The sequence below is a fragment of the Bicyclus anynana genome, chromosome 23, assembly GCF_947172395.1.
Source record: "Bicyclus anynana chromosome 23, ilBicAnyn1.1, whole genome shotgun sequence".
NCBI classification, from domain to species: domain Eukaryota; kingdom Metazoa; phylum Arthropoda; class Insecta; order Lepidoptera; family Nymphalidae; genus Bicyclus; species Bicyclus anynana.
In genome coordinates this window covers 12093509-12106405 of record NC_069105.1, presented here as the reverse complement: position 1 = coordinate 12106405, position 12897 = coordinate 12093509, and the positions used below count along the sequence as shown (strand labels likewise).

The 12897-nt window shown below is 34.8% G+C and overlaps 1 protein-coding gene across 1 annotated transcript in view; it reads right to left on the bottom strand.

Annotated features, from left to right (window-relative positions):
• Positions 1-7364, bottom strand: part of LOC112049139 (protein mesh) — a 45119-nt gene extending 37755 nt beyond the window's left edge. Inside the window, exon 1 of the mRNA XM_052888860.1 lies at positions 6771-7364. The gene's annotated coding sequence lies outside the window, so the exon portion shown is untranslated. The remainder of the gene's footprint in view (positions 1-6770) is intronic.
• Between the last annotated feature and the right edge of the window lie 5533 nt (positions 7365-12897).

The following is a 12897-nucleotide window of genomic DNA, read 5'->3' as shown; positions in this document are numbered from 1 at the left end:
TTTAAAAAGCATTTTTTTCTAATTCGTTCGTTTATTGTTTGTAACTCAGTAAGACAGACAAGTTCGGATAGGCTAGACGCTATTGCATCTGTCAAAAATTAATGTTCTTAAAGTTTTAAAATGAAAATTTTGTTTGTTAAATTTCCGTGTTCAAAATATAATATTTTTGCCTATAATATATTTCTTCAACAGTACATAGTACGCCGACCCGAAATATAGTACAATGCTATATAACAGTACGATTGGCAACCCTGAACCACAGTAAAGATATTACAACCAGTAGTTGGACTTCATACTAGAGGTCGAAACGCGAGCTATACCTACGCACCTTGAACATGGGGTGATCGTAGGGTGAAGACAGTCGCGACTGTGCCGCGGTGACGAACGAACGCACGGTGTATTAACAGAGTAAAGTGTATTAATAGTATTAGATTTTTTTAATTATGACCAGTAGAAAATACTGTGCCGTTTTTGGATGCATGAATTCAAAATTATCCCATCCAGAGATAACTTTTTTTAAGTTACCTGGAAACTCTGAAAGGTTAGACTTTAAAATAAATTTACTTATTAGTAGGTAGGTACATAATCTTGTATTTTTTAATGGATAAGGTATTTCCTTTTATCTCCAGAATAAAGGTAGGTATCTGGATTAGTAAATAAAGTGAATAGACACACCGTAGTATCAGTAATTAAATCAACCAATCAAAAAACACGCATTTTTATTTATCACTTCCCATTTTACTACAATTTACAAAGTATTTTATTTGTTTATATAAAAAAAGTTTATTTACAATCACAAAACTAAGTGGAAACACAAAGTTAGCAAATGTAATTAAATTGCTGCAGGCGGGCAGCCCTATGACATGTTTACGTACCGCGCGGCTGTAGGTATTTATTTCAAAAATACGGCCGAGTTATTATACTGCTTGTAATATCTTTACTGTGCCTGAACCCAGGAAACGTACTTATTAATTCTCTATAGACGAGTTCTGTCTCGCTCTAACATACCCGCGTCTCACTGCGCCGTCCTCACCTCCTCAGTCACCTAACAGTCACCATACGTTAGACCCGCGTCAGATTGCGCAAGCGTCGAGAACAAAATTATCTAGTGAAATTATGTTTTTTTTTGTGTTTGTCAACATGATAGGCAAAGATCGATGACATGTACAGCTTGTTCAAACACAATTAATTGGAAAAAATGGGTATACGTTGTGCTGTTACTGGATGTTATAGTTCCGAACGTGAAAAAAGCCGTGCGTTCTTCAGATTTCCGAAAAATCGAGAGTTGTAAGTAATAACATCAAATTGTTATATCATATTTTCTATTGTCTACAGTCTACAACTATTATCTAAGAGTATCTATGGACGCTATTTTAATACCTCCTGGTGTGCACACACACATTCGCAAGATAAACAGTAGCTGCTTATGTAATGAGTATGTGTGCGTAAAAATATGCATTATATGTACGTAGGTATGTATATCTTTTTTAATACAAACCGACTTCAAAACATTAAAGAACCCTCGAAACTAAAAAGGGAAAGAACATTAAGTATAATATTTTCTACCCATTGATCACTTTGAAGGAGATGCTAGTGATCTATTAATTATAGGCGTACCTATATCGTAAAGATTTTTGTTTCTCAGACATTATTTTTGTCTTTCTTGTGTTTTTTTAGTAAGGGCTTAAATCAACCGTGATAGCCCTGTGGATATGACCTCTGCCTCCGATTCCGGAGGGTGTAGGTTCGAATCCGGCCCGGGGTATGCACCTCCAAATTTTCAGTTGTGTGCATTTTAAGAAATTGAATATCACGTGTCTCTAACGGTGAAGGAAAGGCATCGTGAGGAAACCTGAATACAAGGGAATTTTCTTGATTCTCTGCGTGTGTAAAGTCTGCCAATTGCCTTGGCATTGCCTGGCATTGGGCCAGCGTGGTGGACTATTGGCCTAACTCCTCTCATTCTGAGAGGAGACTCGAGCTCAGCAGTGTGCCGAATATGGGTTGATAATGAAACCACTCGGGTTTGGCACCGACTTCAAAGTGATCGGTAGAAAATATTATAATGTTATTTTTCCCTTTTTAGTTTCGTGGGTAATGTTTTGATGAGCCCTTGAATTTACCCATAACGCAATATTTAAAAACAATTTTTTTTTCACCTTGAGTCTGTAGTCTTAGAGTCGTCGCGTTTTTTTAACTTAATCTATCTAAGAACACTTGGGTTATTAAGACAAACCTAACGATATCTTAATTACGTAAATTCTTTCAGCGGTTTGGAAGATATGAGGTAATAAGGAATATTACATACATACATAAATAAATACATACAACCGTTCTTGCAGTCGGGTAAAAAATGCGCCTTGCGTGGCCTCGCATTCTACGTCGAACTCGAAGCACAGTACAATGTATGTAAATACCTATACCTATATAACAGTGTTACCAACTCTCGAAAATATTTATCCCTAAAGTTTATGTCAAAAACCCCTAAAATCACCTTAATTATTGAGTTAACCCCCTAAAAATATATTTAGAAATAATATTATACTGTAATATGTTTCAAAAGTCTATATTTCATACAGACAAAATATTACGTCTTAATTTTTTTAAATTATACAACATTTTGAAAATTTCCGCCTGTTGCCTCAGAGTGCATGAAAAATAATGTATATGTCGTTATAAGTCGTAGGTCAAGAAATAAATATTAAAATTATCATCAATTTAAAAATATTAAAGAGTCAAAAAAATCCCTAAAAATACCCCTAAATCTGGGGGGAAAATCCCCAAGTTGGGAATCTTGGTATGTAATAAGTATACTGTGCTCAAAGGTAGTGAAGCAACGAGTGCATCGTCATAATATGTATAGTATGTAAGTCGCCGACGTCGCCAGTTATTTGCGGTGCCGTGTGGCGACAATGACCTCACTAGTAGATTTATAGAATTAGACATTTTTGCATTGACCTCTTATAACAAAAGGACGCACAATCATGTAGAAAACTTCCCTTAAAAACTGGCCAATTTTGCTTTGACAGTTTTAGAATTATTGGTAAAGAAAATTATACCTAAAGGCCTTTAAATATAGTCCAATATTCAACAAAAAGTCCGTGATAGCCCAGCGGATATGACTGCCCACTGCCTCCGATTCCGGAAAGTGGGTACGAATCCGGTCCGGGGCATGCACCTCCAACTTTTCAGTTGTGTGCATTTTAAGAAATTACATGTCATGTGTCTCAAACGGTGAAGGAAAAACATCGTAAGAAAATCTGCATACCAGAGAATTTTCTTATTTCTCTGCGTGCGTGAAGACTGCCAATCCGTATTGGGCTAGCGTGGTGGACTAACCTAACCCTCTCATTCTGAGAGGAGATTCGAGCTCAGCAGTAAGCCGATTATGGGTTGAATATAATGATGATGATGATTCAATAAAATCCCAAATTCAGAGCAAATTCAACCTTAAGGATTGAGTTCAAGGTTGAATTTGCAAATGTGACTATTTGAATTGAGCGCCAAGAAGTTGTGTTTGGCACTCATTGAGTGGGGACGTTTTTTGGTCGCTGATTGTGCATCTACATTTTAATAGGAGATCGATGCATTTTTGCTTGTATTAAACATAATTAAATTGTTACTAGAATAGTTTCTGTTTATATTTTTGTTTTGTGTATTGTAATTGTTTAATTATTATTATTAACTTTCTAATTTTATGTAAATAAACAAAAAAATGAATGAATGAACGAACGAACAAATGAACAAATGAATGAATGAATGACTCCACGCAGATGAAATAATACACAGTACGTTAAAAGTTCATTACATAATATAAAAAGAAAAATAAGCAAATAATTTAAAATATGTACATTTTCTGTTAAAATTACATCACTTATTTATTACAATATTTCAATTTTTTTACAGGTGTACTAAATGGATCATAGCAGCTGGTCGCCTTGATTTAGAGAGCAAAGATGTTGAGACTATTCATAAAACTTACCGCATATGTGATAGACATTTCGATCCTCACCAACGGTTCAAGAAAAAAATTAAAGCTAATTCAATTCCCACTCACCATTTGCCAGACACACCAGCGGATGTTTGCAATCGTACTAAAACTACACAGACAGAATCTAGTATAATCATTTCTATTCCAACTACAAGTACAGGTACACCAGTGAATGAGGTAAACGATGAAGCGATCGATTGCCAAAAAGTTTCTAGAAAAAGAAAATTGAGTGTCTCACTGCCATATCTGTACGAAACGGAATCACTAACTGTAAACCAAGAAGCAAGCGCTTCACAGGAAAGACAGTCCAAGTTTACTGTTGCACAAAAAAGAATGGAAATTATACACGATCGACTAAAACAAATATTTCAAGCAGATTTATGTGATGTGGTAGGATATACAGAATTTGTTATGGATTTGTATTTCACGAGCCCATCGGCTTATAGACTTTTATACAAAACTTTAAAGTTACCTCGAGAGAAAATTGTAAGAGAAACGTTAATAGAGGTAAATTTACAATTCTCGAATAGCATGATTAGGTGCCTCCAATATAAATGTGGGCAATTATCCAAATCCGAGAAAGTGTGTGTATTGAGCTTGTCTATTTTGGAATTAAAATCGGAAATAACAAATCAAATGCACGAACATACTCGTAATATAAGACTCCACGAAATTAACGGATTACATGAAGAAGAAAAATATGCTGTTGTACTAATGGCACGTGGGTTATTATCAAAATGGAAGCAACTTATTGCTTTTTGGTTCCACAAACAAGCTTTGACCGATGTCGATGTTACCGTTAAAGTTATTGAAGTTATTGAGAAATTAAAAGTTATAGGATTTGATGTTGTCGCTATCACAACAGACAATGAGGTATTATTTTTTAAATTATTTAAACGTTCCATAATTCTAGAACCCCAGAGACCACTTTTTATACTATTTGATGTTCCGCAATTGATAAACACATTGAGGAACATTTTAATGACTAATAATTTTGTATTTCAATGTGGAAAAGTAATTAACTTGACAGCTTCGTGGGATGACATCAGAAGTCTTTACAATTTAGACAAAAATGCAGCTTGCCCCATAGCTTACAACCTCACTGCAGATCATATAAGACCAAGTCTTTATCAAAAGGTGGCTGTCAGGTTTGCCGTCCAAACCTTTAGTAGATCTGTGGCTTCAGCGATGCATTGCAAAATCGAAATCGGGAAACTACCTGGCTCAGCTGTAGGAACGGCAATTTTAATTCAACGCACGAATGATGTATTTGATATTTTAAACTCTTCTCCAAACGATTCCTATATTTCTAAATTCAAAAGAAGGTTTTCAGGTGAAAACTATCAAACCAACGTTCTAATGGAATATCGTCGATTGCTGAGTTCCTTACGTATTACTAACAAAACGAGTAACAATGACGTCACTAGCACATATAATTGCGTAAGTTATTTTAATCATACAATAAAATATGCTTTACTGCTATTGGAAGATCTTAAAAAGAAAGGATACAATTATTTTTATACAAGAAGACTGAATGTAGATGATTTGAAAAAACTTTTTCAAATTTGGAAGCAAGCAGATGGTGTTTTTCGGGAAATATCAGCGAGCAAATTTTGTGCATTGTTTAAAAAACAATTTTTAAATTCAGCATTAGATATTCAAACTCCGAATAGGCCTGATGAGTTCAATAATTTTTTATCAGTTATAAAAAATAAGTATAAAGAGTTACAAATGAAATACGATACGTTAGATTTTATATCAGATGAAAGTGAGGAGGAACCAGGAGAAGATGATGAAACTGAATTGAAATCAAATCAGAGTGAAGAATCAGAGGATGACGAAGATTACACAATCTTAGGCACCAAATCAAATGAAACCCAATTGGTAGAAGAAGATGATGATATAATAGAAATGTTTAGTAATCAAAGTGAACAATGTAACACCGATTGTATTAAATTTATAGATTTTACGTCAAATCACGGCGAAGAATTACAATTTGAAAAGGAATTGGTGAAATTTGAAATTAGTTCAGATCAAGATGACGATGATGATAACGAAATACAATAGGCTAGTTGACACTTTTTAAAAAGTCTTAAATTGATTATTATCGTTCTAAAAAAATACATCATATTTTTTGAGACGTGATTACATGAAAATTTCAATTTTTAAATATTTTTTGACAATACGCTGTCGGCCATGATAGTCTATAATTATTTTAACTGTTTCATGACGTCACGTTAACTAATATTTTACCAAACGGAGCGTTTGAAAAAAAATTAGTTCGACGTTTAGTACATACTCGTAACACAGTGACGTCACAAAATGGACGATTTTTCGATGTTGGAAAATTTTAAAATAATACAATATGATTTTTAAATTAAGCTGTATTCGTATTATCCTTAACTTTAATTATTTGATATCGATATATTTTGGACCCTTCTTCCATGTACGAAAATAATATTGTTTATACTTATTAAATATTTATTGTTTTTAAAAAATAAATATGTATAACGATGAAATAGAAAATGTAATGACCCAAGTTGATGATTCGGACAATTGTATTGCTTCTATTGTCATTAAATTACTTGTAGAACATTTAATAATAACAGCTTTTTTATTGGAATTTGTCAAATGGGAATTAAAATAAAAATGAAGTTTAAGTATTAACTAGGAACTTAGGTTAAAACGATATTTTTAAGGTTTGATTAGATTTAAATGTTTTGTTTTAATGTTTTAAATAGTTTTTAAAAAGTAAAAAAGAACACACAAAGAAACAAACTTAAATTGAAGTCTCTCCTCTCCTCCTCCTCTTTGAAGTAGGTTGAAAATATAAGACATTACTTTGTCATGAAATCTAAATATGTTTTATTTTCACTGCATACAGGTTTCTGAAAATGAAACAGTAATTTTCATAAATAGGTAACAAAAAAATGGAGTTTATTTTATATACCACACCCCGTTTTATCTGCGTAGTTCCCATTATCATGGGAATAGGTATGGGGATAAAATATAGGAACTACATCTGCTACCTACTGTGGCTGTCCATTGGTGAAAGAAGTTTTAAAATCAGTAGTCCTAACAAGTTAGCCCGCTTCCATTTTGGATTACATGGTCACTTACCATCAGGTGAGATTGTAGTCAAGGGCTGACTTGTAAATAATAAAAAAAAATATATAATTAAAAACCAATCCATTGGCTCTTCAAACTGTTGCCACTTTAGCTTCGCGACTCGTTGAATTATGTCAGGGATTGGTTCTTCTCAGGACCTCCTAATTTCTGATTCGATCATGATCGTGTCATCGCTTTGTGGCTCTGTAAGAACTTACTAAAGACTGACTGTAATTCCTAGTTAGGAATACTTTAGAACAATTTTTCGATTTACTGCCCCAAAAATTGTTCGTACTCAACTAAAATATTAAATTTGTCTGTACGGCCTTTTTTTTATTCTTTACAAGTTAGCCCTTAACTACAGTCTCACCTGACGGTAAGTGATGATGCAGTCTAAGATGGAGGCGGGCTAACTTGTTAGGAAGAGTATGGTAATCCACACTCCTTTCGGTTTCTACACGGCATCATATCGGAATCGCTAAATCGCTTGGCGGTACCTAGACCAACTAAGAAAATCTCAATCGGCTCAGCCGGGGATCGAACCCAGGACCTCCGTCTTGTAAATCCACCGCGCATTCCACTGCGCCACGGAGGCCGTCAAAAGAGTTTATGAAGTCTCAAGCCTAAAAATTAAAAAAAAAAAAATTCAACCGACTTCCAACTCGAAAAATAACCTAAACTAAAAAGCAAGAAATAACTTCTTACCTATGTGCTACCTTCTGATCAGTTTGAAGGCGGTGCCAATCCAGTGTCATGTTTTAATTAAAGTCGTTTCTGAAAGAACCACAGAAATTTTGTAATTTGAACGGCTTGAATTAAAACATCACTGGCTTGGCACCGCCTTCAAACTGATCAGAAGGTAGCACATAGGTAAGAAGTTATTTCTTGCTTTTTAGTTTAGGTTATTTTTCGAGTTGGAAGTCGGCTGAATTTTTTTTATTAAAATTTTTATTTTTTCATTTTTAGTGTTAGCATACCTATAGAGTGTGAACAAAATATCCAGAATATCCAGAAAAACGTAAAAGGTATCATAACTAGTGAGAAGTGGTCTTAACTGTCCTCCGTCTTCATCATCGGAACCCCTATGCAGTCACAATCCTTATGGGTGGAAAGTTCTCATCAATGTAAAATTAATCAAGTCTTAACATAAGGTAGCTACTGTGAACCGTCGAGGAGTTTCCTTAACTGTCCTTTGTCTTCATCACTAGACCCCTAATACAGTCACAACCCATCTAGGTGGAAAGTTCTCATCAATACAAATTTATCAAGTCCAAACACAAGGTATCTACTGTGAACCGTCGAGGAGTTCCCTTAACTGTCGTTCGTCTCCATCACCAGACCCTTAATACAGTCACAAACCATCTAGATGGCAAGTTCTCATCAATACAAATTAATCAAGCCCAAACAAAAGGTAACTGCTGTAAATCGTTGACGAGTTCCATCGTCTGTGTTTCGGCTCCATCATCAGACCAACTCCAGACCTTCATAAATTGTAGTGGTTAAAAATACCTTATGGAAATACTAACAAACTCACTAGCTGTCTCTACGATTGTTGAAAGTTCCCTTTAATTTCTCCAGGATGCCATCATCAGACCCTCACATGAAAAAAATGGGACCACCCTGGAATCAAACCCTTCAAAACAAAAAAAGAATTTTCAAAATCGGTCAATAAATGACGGAATTATCGCTGGACATACATAAAAAAAAAACATACATACAGCCGAACGTAGAACCTCCTCCTTTTTGGAAGTCGGTTAAAAAGGCCTATAAGAAGGCTGTAACTATACTGGTAACCAGTTCCACTACAGAGCATAGTAGGTTCAGTAAAAAAATATATATATATATAATGTAGCTGTGGGTATTATACCGTTAATAATTAGATTCTGACAGTCACATCCAGGCACACAATCTCCATTTGTCAATGTCTTCACGGGCTTTACAACTGAAATTTAACAATAATTATATTAATTAAAAGCTTTTAGTTATAATAAACTAGCGGACGCCCGCAACTTCTCCGTCCGTGCAAAATCCGTTATTTTTTTTTCTTTTTTTTTCTGATGGTAAGTGATGATGCAGTCTAAGATGGAAGCGGGCTAACTTGTTAGGAGGAGGATGAAAATCTACACCCCTTTCGGTTTCTACACGGCATCGTACCGGAACGCTAAATCGCTTGGCGGTACGTCTTTGCCGGTAGGGTGGTAACTAGCCACGGCCGAAGCCTCCCACCAGCCAAAAACTAAACGGACACCTACCAACTATAAACTACCTCCCTGCCAAATGTCTTCTCTGTATGTCCAGCGGTTTTCGAGATTTCGTGACCTTTCGAATTTATACATATTTTTAGCAGACTCAGAAGTGGATTACAAAAATAAAAAAAAAACCAATATCGAACAAAGGTTATGTATGACACAATATTTGTCAGGACAACTTAATGGGGATGATGACTAGGTTGGAATATATTGATTTCTATAATAAATTCGGGTAAATAAGGTCAATGTTAACTAATTTATACATAAAAAGCAAAGATTGACTAGATATTTGCAAAACAAATAAGATTATAAAATTTCAAAATCTATTAAAAATCATTTATCGTAATTAGATGAAAATTCATACAGTCTTAGCTTCCTTACATTAAATGTGACATTTTTTAAAATATGAACTATACGTAGAAATAACATAGATATTAGTTATTTTGTTTAAACGCACATACAAATCTAACGATTAACGTCATTAGTTCGTACCATTTTGTATGGGGCATTTGTCAGGGACCCGCGGCAGCGCCGCAAATCTGACCCTTTAAATTCCTGTAGCTCCGAAAGTAATGATCGCAGATACCCTGTTACTTTTACAAAATTTCTTTACTATTAGCATACCTACTCTTAATTAATATACAATTAAAAAAACTGTCATTCAGAAATTAAACTATAACCAAAACACACCCTACAATGGTAGAGAATTACTGAAGTGGCATCACGCACTTGTGAACGTTGTGTGTAGGGTTCAAGACGTCTTTTAACAGTGAACCAACACTACCCATTTTCACTCAAGTCACTCTCCCCACCTATCCCAAGTAACCCATAAAGAAGTACACAACAAGAAATGTGGACGGCCCGAACGCCACGAGTATACTGAAGCGCCTTATATCGCAAGTTTTTCCCGCCAGCCGAACGGTATCCCTCTCTAATTCCCCACTTTTTTTTTATTCTTTACAAGTTAGCCCTTGACTACAATCTCACTTGATGGTAAGTGATGATGCAGTCTAAGATGGAAGCGAGCTAACTTGTTAAGAGGAGGATGAAAATCTACACTCCTTTCGGTTTCTACACGACATCGTACCGGAACGCCAAATCGCTTGGCGGTACGTCTTTGTCGGTAGGGTGGTAAGTAGCCACGGCCGAAGCCTCCCACCAGCCAGACCTAGAACAATTAAGAAAACTTCTACCGACACAGCTGGGGATCGAACCCAGGACCTCCGTCTTGTAAATCCACGACGGTCGTCAAACGACTCTATACGAACGGAAACGAGTCGCGCCATCTGACGTCATATCCGTCTCAGACTACTATTTCCCACAATATATTATTAAGATTCTCAACCCGGAGTTGGTAACTTTCGATCTATTAAAATTATGCCACAACTCACATGTTCGTCCATTTAATATTTTCATTTTCAGTTTTAATTAAATAAAGTTTATACAGTAATAAAAGAAAATGGTAACGTATTATTTGTATCAGGAGTAAACAAATTATGCAGTCAACCAACAAAGAACGGAAATTCAGTGGGCCATATTATCTCTTCAGTTTTTCACGTAGTCGAAGAGCCCATGTTTACCTTAAACCTAAGTAATATTACTATCACTATACAATGTATGTATCACTAAATACTAAACTGACATTCAAACTACCAGCAACAGGAGGTACGCTGTTTGTGTGGATGTCTAATCACACAAATAACAACATGGCAGTCTAACTAAAAAAAGTCTAAGATTTAGGTAGGAAATTTATTCGAAATTTATTTCAGTTCTTTCCTGAATCGTTGTGTTAAAAATAATAGTATTTGGTATATTGAAAAGTCAAAAAAATATAGTGACAGGACTAGCATACTTGTTTACAGCAGGGGCATAGAATCCAATAATTAACGTAAACTTTAGCGTTTGCTCTATAATTCAAGTAGACAGTCTAAGCATGCGCTTGGTTAAAATCATGCCAAAATTAAAAATTCATTTAAAAATGAAACATAATAAAGATATTTAAGACTAGCGGACCCCTGCAACTTTGTCTGCGTGAAAATCGATGTAAACTTTCCCTATTTCACACCCTTCTATTTATATTTTTGAAATTTCGAGTTATATCCCAAACTATATAACTAATTAACAGTTTACTGTAAAGGGCAAATCTTATCTCTATAATATTCTCTTGATTATTAAGTAATCCATTTTTATAAGCATTTAAGTTTAATTGTATAAATAGTGACGTAAACCTTAGTATATGGTTTAAATAATTTATTTAAGTACAAAAGGTACTTTATCTGCTTAAATATAAAATATAGATAAATGGTATCGCGGACTATTTTCTAGAATTTTTAAAGGTACATAAAGCCTGTAATTAATTTAAATTATCCGCAATGGTTAAGGCAGCGCATGCGATTAAGTCTGTTTCAGAGGACTTTCGGTCCAACCGGTAGGAGAAAAACTGTGATAACTCAATAATTAAACGTGATACAACTATAAAATATAGTCTATAGCAATCCCCGATAACGTGGCATTCTACTGGTGAAAGAATTTTAAAAAAATTGGATCAGTAGTTTCTAATATTACCCCTTATAAAGAATGGTTACAAACTTTACCTCTTTATATTATTAGTAAATTAATAGTAAGTTATTAAATTAATAGTAAGTAAAATTAATAGTAAATTAATAAGTAAGTTATAGATAAGACGTGCTTACGCTTAGAAATAATAATGATGGTGGTCTCCTGGTTCACGATCATGGACATTATTACGCGAAAAATACACTGAATTTCCGAGTAATGAACGAAAATTTCTGCTTCGCGGCAGATCGAGTGTTTTTGTAACAACATACAAACTGAAAAACATCGAGGTTACTTCTCAAACCAAGCGACCGCAACCTTCCACCTTGGTTTTTATTATAATCCAATTGTATATAATCCTTAAGTGATGTAATTCGGTGTAGTCTGAGATAAACTCTATTCAGCAATCAACCAATTTAAAAAAAAAAGTGAGCCTATTTGAAAAAAAAAAACAAATTATCACAATGCCAGCGCCCTCTGAACCGTGCAAAGGTAAGAATTTTTGAAAATACAACTTTTATATTTTGAACGTAAGTTATACTAAGAGCCGTGATAGCCGAGTGGATATGACCTCTGCCTCCGATTTCGGTAGGTGTGGGTTCGAATCCGGTCCGGGGCATGCACCTCCAACTTTTCAGTTGTGTGCATTTTAAGATTTTTTTTTTTAAAAACATATCGGGAGGAAACCGGCATAACAGAGAATTTTCTTAATTCTCTGCGTGAAATTTAAAGATACCGTACTTTTTCGTACCAATCTGAATTATCATTGACAGCAGATATTCGACTCACTGTTGAGCACGAGTCTCCTCTCAGAATGAGAGGGGTTAGGCCAATAGTCCACCACGCTAGCCAAATGTGGATTGGCAGACTTCACACATGTTGATTTAAGAAAAAAATCCTCGCGATGTTTAATTGATAGATTGATTTAATTGATTTAAGACATGTGATATTTAATTTCTTGAAATGCACACAACTGAAAAGTTAGAGGTGCAT